Below are 8,104 nucleotides of genomic sequence, written 5' to 3' on the forward strand. Positions count from 1 at the left end.
GAGGTTACTAGAGCATGGACAACAAAGGGCAGGCTATCCCAGCCCAGGAACAGCTAAAGCTAGCAAACCAGCCTAAGTTGGGCTTCAGCACTCCTAGCCACAGAAGCCAGTTGAGACTTCAGTGACAAGTTGGGAGCTCGGAGCACTCTCAGGCTGATCTTTTAGGGGGAGTGCAGCATCTCCCAGAAAAAGGGTATACACCTAATTCTGATTCGTGGAAAACACCCAAGTGTTTCCATCCTATCAGGATTCAGCCTCCGTTTATTGGCTCGCATCCAGTCCATCACTGCCACAGACACCTGTCCAGTGTTTTCATAGCCTCTTCGCATTCTGACAAATGGTTTTTGCAGAACAGAGATGGATAAACCAGTATCCTTGCACACAAAAATCCATTTTCCTCACATATCACTTGACCAAAGTGCCTTTCACATTCAATTTGTTTTAATCTGGCAGAAAAGTTGGTTTTATTTCAGTTTTTAAGCATGAGCGCTCCTATCGATTTGCACTAACACAACCCCATCACCCTTCTCTCTCATGTTACTTTTTCTAGTTTCTTCTTTTTTCTCTCTACTATATTTTCATTACTTTGGGGATTGTTGTTTTATATTTGTGGGAGTTGTGGGTCACCAGAGTGTATGTGATAGGATAATATACATTGATGCTGTGTAAATTTACAAATCTTTCTAAAGATTTTACAGTTACTTACCTGGGGCTGGAGAAGGCACACTGCAACTTCTTCCCCTTACATTTTCTCACTTGTCATTCTGGTTCCACCCTTCACCTTCTTCCCAACTACTTTTAAGTGTGTATATTCTATATTCGGTTACAGTTTGCTTCACTCTGGATTGTGTTGCCTCCTGCATCATAGGGACTTATTCCAAAATTGGGTGTGACCATCATCCAGCTACACAAATGGTACCTCCATAGGGACGGTGTGGGCAGTACTCAAATTCTTGTGTTAGCACAATGGGATTTCTTTCCCTCCCTCCCTCTGTGCATGCCTTGCCCTGCCCTGTCCACAAATCTCCAAAGTGTTTGGGGAACCTCCAGAACAGATTTAGGAGGTGCACAGAGGGACAGGAGGAACTCCAGTTATGAAAGGTAGAATCCTTGAACTGATGGGATGTTCACCTTAGTTCTCTGTTGAATACAACCCTGTATCACTTACTACCAGACTCTGTGACCGAAAGCAGGAGAAGACAAGGGTGATCCTCATGCTGAAGATGAGGATGATTTCGCCATACAATGACTTCACTGTGTATGATACTTTGATGCATATTGATACTAACCATGGGAGTCCATGATCAAATGCATCTATAATAAGCATGGCAGCTTGCATTCTTTGGGAACTGCTCTTTCAAAAATAGACACTATTATGTTTACAAGTCACATATAATGGAATGAGCGGTCGTTAGGATTGCCTTAGGCTGAATTGTGACATTTGATAGCTGCAGTAGTGAACTCTGCCGATGTCGTCCCAAGTTGTGTTTTGATTCTTTCAATAGACAAGTGCTCCACTATAGTAGAATGGTTCTTCATTAAGTCTAATTGGCAGGATGGTTACACCTGTTATATAGCATAGGAGATATATTAATTTCAATTAAAATAAAATATTTAATAGTGCAGATAAATCCTACTGCTGTGTTATGAATGGAGCCACAAAATAAATATATTGTTTAATGGAAAAACCCCATTTTGTCTATTTCTTGACCTGCATCATGACTGACAGGGTGCTGTTCTGACAGTGGGGATCATATGCAAATAAGGTAAGTACATAGGTGTAGTTATGAAGCAGAAGGATGTATAGAACATGGTGTACAGAACATGATGGAGATGTAAACATATTTTTCCATGACATCCTTTTCCAAGTTGAAGTTTAACATTAACTTAAAATCAGTTTCCACAGTTTCTATAAGAAATAGAAGTTGAACAGGAGACACAGTAGAGCAGTTCTAGCAAAGTAGCAGGTACTCTCAGTTACCCAGGGTTGTGTATAGTCTGTACTAAAGAATATTGTGTGTAATTAAAAAAAATTACTTCTTTATATTGTACATAAAATCTTTGTGAGATAAGCTGATGAATAAAGGCAGAAATAATTGTGATGATGGCTTCTTATGCATAATATTGCTTTTTTTACCAGTCCATGAAGAGGATGAGGAATTTTGAGCCCAACGACAACCTCTGAAAATCTTATTTAGCCTCTGGCTTTTGGGATTTCATCCAGAAAACCAGAGATTTGCTTTTTTGAAAAATAACCTGAGGCACTCAACCAGATTCTGTATCCACCACCACATTCTGCTCCTAACTGCATTCCTGTGAAATCATGGCATACACAAAGCCTATATATGTGCCATAGTCCGTGTACCTCATACATACATGGTTTAGGATAACAGAAATTATCCTCTAAATTCCTACCTTTAAGAAGCATAATGTGAGAACTAATGGCCTCATTCATATACCGTAATTTAGTGTTAATTGAACAAGCTTGGGATTCATCAGCAAAATAATCCTTCAACACTGTTGTGATAGATAAAAAGAGAATTGAAAACATACAAACTACAGTTTAGCTTTATGTCTGAACCCAAATAAACTGTGGTTATGGTTTAAGGAAACAAGCCAACTTCAAGCCATGGCTCATGAAGTGGGCTTGTTTCCGTAAACCACACTTAAAATTAACCACAGTTTTAGGTTTGGACGAAACATTCATTTGTTTGTTTAGCATTTTCTGGATCACCAAGAAAAATACATGGGAGGCGAACAATAATATCACATCCATAAAACAAAGATGCATCACAAATCAGTAGGTCAAATGAATACACCAACATAACTAGATTTCAGAGAAAGACCGGATGAACTGGTGAGTTTTAAGCAAGCACCTAAATGTCAATACTTTAGGTGCCTGCCTAATGTTCATTGGAAGGACTTTTCTAATTCCATGTACTACCACACTTAAATGAACATAAGATGAACCTTGGAATCATGGCAGTACTAAGAGTGTCTCTCATAGAATTGTAGAGTTGGAACAGACCACAAGGAGCATCAAGTCCAACCCCTGCAATGCAGGAATCTTTTGCCCAACGTGGGGCATGAACCCACAACCCTGAAATTAAGAGTCTTGTGCTCTACCAATTGAGCTATCCCCAAGATTGAAGTGACCAGGGAGGAGTATACAAGGTAAGGCACTCCTGAACAATAAATTGCAGTTAATTGAAAACAACAGCAAAAGCTTCTGATGTCCTCATAGCCTGAGACTTGGGCATGTAATAGTAAAATGTAGTTTGTCATTTGAACATAATGAAATCTTAAACTCGTCATTTTTTCCAGAAACCTATTGCTTTCATATTCCTAAATTTTGGAGGCTGGGGAGTTGACTGAAAGAGTTTATATACATGCATATATGTCTGTCCAGGATCACGGCATCAGGTGATGGCTTGCATGTGGGAAAGAGCCACCACAGCGCAAGTCCTAGGCAGAAATTTACATCACTACATCAGTTCACATGGCGTTCCTCAGTATAGGCAATTCCCATACTCAACTGAGTATTTGCATTGTATCTCTGCGCTTAAATCTGCCCTAAAGCTCAGTGATGCTTCTTTGCATAAGTCTTGACTTCTTGTTTTGCCCAGTTTTTATTGATCCACTTTACATTTTCTCTCTGAATTGAATACACTCGACTAAACTGGGAATGACTTGCTAGCCTCCGTTTATCTAACAGCAAAGTGAAATCTCAATTAATTTACTCCTTACTATGTCCATTGTAATGTTTCTTCTATTGCATTATATTGGACACAATAAAGTGTAATCTCAGGAAATTGTATGTATCTCCAGAAGGATATTCTAGCTCATTGGTGCAGTTTTCTCCCTCCTAGTCAATTATTTTTCCTTTATTCTGATATTTTGGTATACTCTGAGAGGCTGTCAAATACTGTGAATTCACTAATATGACATTTTCCAGTACTGTTGTTGTGCGATTCTTCTCTAGTCCCAGGAAGAAGAAGAAATACTGCTCCTAGGTGCTGGCTAAAATTTAAAATCAGGAAATGCTTAGCAAAATATTCATATGTGAATATTTTCTGCAATGCATGCATTCACACATTCTCCTGATCTTCCCAGTCAGTGGCAGAATTAAGATATCTAAAGTATCTTAAATGTAAGCCATGGGGAAAGTCTATATTCTAATAGGAACTGGATTCTAATAAGAATTTTTTTGCTCATTAAATGATTAAGGAACTAAGCTGGACCCTTTACCTTGACACTATATGCATGTGTGCTTCACCTTTGTATCCTACTGTTCCTCTGAGGAGTAGAGGGATTATTCCATTTATCTTCAGAACCACCCTGTGCAAGAGATTGAACTCTGTGTGTGACTGGCCTGAGGTCCTCCAATGACCTTTGCAACTGAAGATGGGTTGAAACCCTGGTTCAGTCCAATACGCTATTCTCTACTTCACACTGTCTAGAAGACAGTGGTTTCAGTGGAAGTTCAGAAGGTGACTTGCCCACATTGAACCATGCTGTAGCCACTTAGAAGTCAACTGGCACACCAAAGGTAAGAGGCCTTTTCCTCTCCCACATCATTGGTTACTCTAGACCCTTGGTTCATTTTTGTATCAGTAAAATTTTCTTTTTAACGAGTCCTGCTAGCCTTACCTGGCAAAAAAAAGCAGAACAAAGCAGCAGTTGCTTTATCCACAATGGTGTCTTTTACTTCTGTGACTCCCAAAGCATTTCTGCACGACTGTTATGGAACTTGACAAATCAAGGAAGGAAAGAAGGGGAAATAGGGTGGCTTTGCTATGTGGTGATGCAAGATAAGGCTGCCCTTGGTGGCTGCTGTGTGTGGAACCTCCCCTTCCCTCTGGTGAGAAGGCAGACCCACCACCGTTGATAGATTTTAGAACATTTCTCTTCACAGAGGCATTAGGAAGTCGTTGAGTGGGTACAGCTTTTTTTCATGATGCTACTGGACTTTTTATGGGTTTAGTGCCATTTTAATTACATTTAAATTTATTGCGTTATTGTGCATCATCTGCCCTGGGATCATCTTACAGGATGGTGAGTAGTTTATAAATGTAAGTAATAAATAAACTTGAGAAACAAGAAAACTTGAAAAAAATCAAGTGAAACAGAAGCTCTTGTGCCACCTAAATGTAGGATGCTGGCAATATATACTAAAGAACAACTACTGTTGAGTCATTTGTAAGTGTTGCACACACCCAAAACAGCACTTTGCATTGCTTTGTTTTGTTTCATACAATAAAGTGAAAATGTGTGTTTCCTTGAAAGCCACTCACTAAAATTGCAGATTAATTATTATTCCTGTTATAGCAGGATTGTTTGCTACAGAGTTGCCCTGTACTTGCTAAGCTTAATTTATAGGAACATTTGCTGATTACGTATGCATTTTATGAAAATAAAGAATTTTTAAAGCAGTTTTGTGGTTTGTTCTGTATACTCCAGCGTGTGTGTTTCGGATCCGTTTTCTTGAATGAGTTGTAATGCCCAACACAGGGAGACAGAAAATGACTTGTAGGAATCAAATCTGATTCATAAATGAGCCATTGAAGTATGGTAATAATGTCACGCCTTAATGTGGGTAAAAAGAAACATGTGATTTCTTCCCATGCCGGCCTTGCCAGGATGTTAGGTAGCTCTGCTTGACTTTCTGCATGGCCAGTGACAAGGCCTCCAAGACCTTGAGACTTTCCACAGCCACCACCCCTGCTTCACACACTCCTTGAGTGTTCTTGCCTGGCTGGTATGTGTCATTTAACTCGAATATTGCCACTTGCTTGCCAGGATGGAGAAGCGTGAGACTGCAGAAACTAGCCTCCTATACAAAGGTAAAATTTACATTTGTTGCTTTGCCCAGTTTTGCATCTAGTCCTGTCCATCACAGATATGTGGCTCCTGGAAGATTGCCCGAAAGAGAATGAGGCCCTCGGGATGAAAAATGTTCCTCAACCTGTGTTTGATACTTGAATGTCTATAGCATATAAAATACATACACCCATGGGCACAGGCAGAGTGGGGCTGCTGCCCCCCCATCAATAAAATTTAATAAAAATACATAGCAAACTGAGGTTTTCCCCCCACCCCTAACAAAGTTAGTTTACTTAGTATGGAAGTATTAAAACACCTGAACATTAATGCACCCCTTTATTTAAAACATTTTTGCACCACCTTTCATCATATCAGATTTCAGGGTTTTTTTTTACAATACAGCACAAAACAAAAAGGGACACAGAAACATGAAAAAGGGAGTTTTGATTCCGAAGAAAACAAACAATGCCACTGTAATGTTAAAAAGGAAACTACTTCTGTTCCACCACAGAGATAAATATTGGTTCCAGCCTTAAGGTCTAGTTACATGCACACATTGATATTACAAACAACAATAACAAGCAACACAAATCTGTCTCCAGAAGAGATAATTTAGAACATTGGTCTTATGGGAGTAATTGGTCTTATGGGACACGGTGGCGTTGTGGGTTAAACCACAGAGCCTAGGACTTGCCGATCAGAAGGTCGGCGGTTTGAATCCCCGCAACGGGATGAGCTCCCGTTGCTTGGTCCCTGCTCCTGCCAACCTAGCAGTTCAAAAGCACGTCAAAGTGCAAGTAGATAAATAGGTACCGCTCCGGCAGGAAGGTAAACGGCGTTTCCATGCGCTGCTCTGGTTCGCCAGAAGCGGCTAAGTCATGCTGGCCACATGACCCGGAAGCTGTACGCCGGCTCCCTCGGCCAATAAAGCAAGATGAGCGCTGCAACCCCAGAGTCAGCCACGACTGGACCTAATGGTCAGGGGTCCCTTTACCTTTACCTTTTAACTGGTCTTATATATATCAGATCTAACAGTAGGTTTGCAGGTACTGTGGCAGAATGTTTTCACAACACCTACCTGATCCTTTAAAAAAAACTATATGGAGTGAACCTGGGACTTTCTGCTTGCAAAGCATCTACCACTGACAAATTATTCATCCCCATAGAAAGGATAATGGAGGTATGGTAACCCCTCCCCCAACTGCCTTCTCTCCGCTCCAACACTTCCTCCTTTTGTGGTTGGCATACAAAGGAATATAAGGTAAAGGTAAAAGTACCCCTGCCTGTGTCCGACTCTAGGGTTGTGCGGAGGGGTGGTGTTATGTACTGAGTTGAATAGGATCCAAACTGCAGCAGTCTGATTGGTCCTAGAACAATAGGATTCAGAATGCAGCAGTCAGATTGGTCCTAGAACAATGCAGCAATATGATTGGTTGGCAGGAACCACCCAATCATGCTCCAGATAGAAGTGAATCCACAACCTGATTGGCTTACAGTAGAATTCCGGAATTAGCCAATCATGTGCAGCCCATTGTGTAAATAATGTATATAAAGCAGATACCTTGAGGGGACTTTCATTCATTCCTCCTCACCACTATGAGCTGAATAAAGAGCATGAAATCACTTTGCGACTCTGAGTATATTTCACTGGCGACGAAGGTGGGATCCCGCTGAGCTGACTGCCACACACAGCACCGCAGCACCGCCACCTGCCGCACCGCTGCCTCGCACCGTGTATCCAGGCTTCAGCTCCGGGACACAAGGAACTCAGAATGGCAACCGACAGCAGCTTCTCGCCGTTCAACCCAGCATCTGGAGACTGGGAAGCGTATGCCTCCCGTTTCACCTTCCTCCTAGAAGCCAAAGGGGTCACCGATGAAGAAGACGCCAAGAAGAGGGCGATATTCTTCAGCGTCTGCGGAGAGGAGACGTTTGAAATCGCCCGGGCTCTCCTTGCACCCGAAGACGTCGCTACTGTTCCATACAAAACAATAATGGAACAGCTGAAGGGGCACTTTTCGCCACAGCCCTCTGTGGTGGCTCGTCGAAATGCCTTCTATGCAAAGCGGCAAGCCCCTGGGGAAACCATAACTGGGTTTGTGACCTCTCTCCGCCAAGCTGCCCGGTTCTGCAACTTCTCAGAGCTGGAGAACATGCTTCGTGACCGCCTCGTCGGTGGCCTGAAGGATGAGAAGCTGCAACGACGCCTCTACGCTAAGAAGGACCTAACGTTCCAGGTCGCTCTGGAGGAGGCCCTGGCAACGGAAGCTGCCGAGAGGTC

Source organism: Podarcis filfolensis, assembly GCF_964270895.1.
Source record: "Podarcis filfolensis genome assembly, chromosome: 1".
Taxonomy (NCBI): Eukaryota; Metazoa; Chordata; class Lepidosauria; order Squamata; family Lacertidae; genus Podarcis; species Podarcis filfolensis.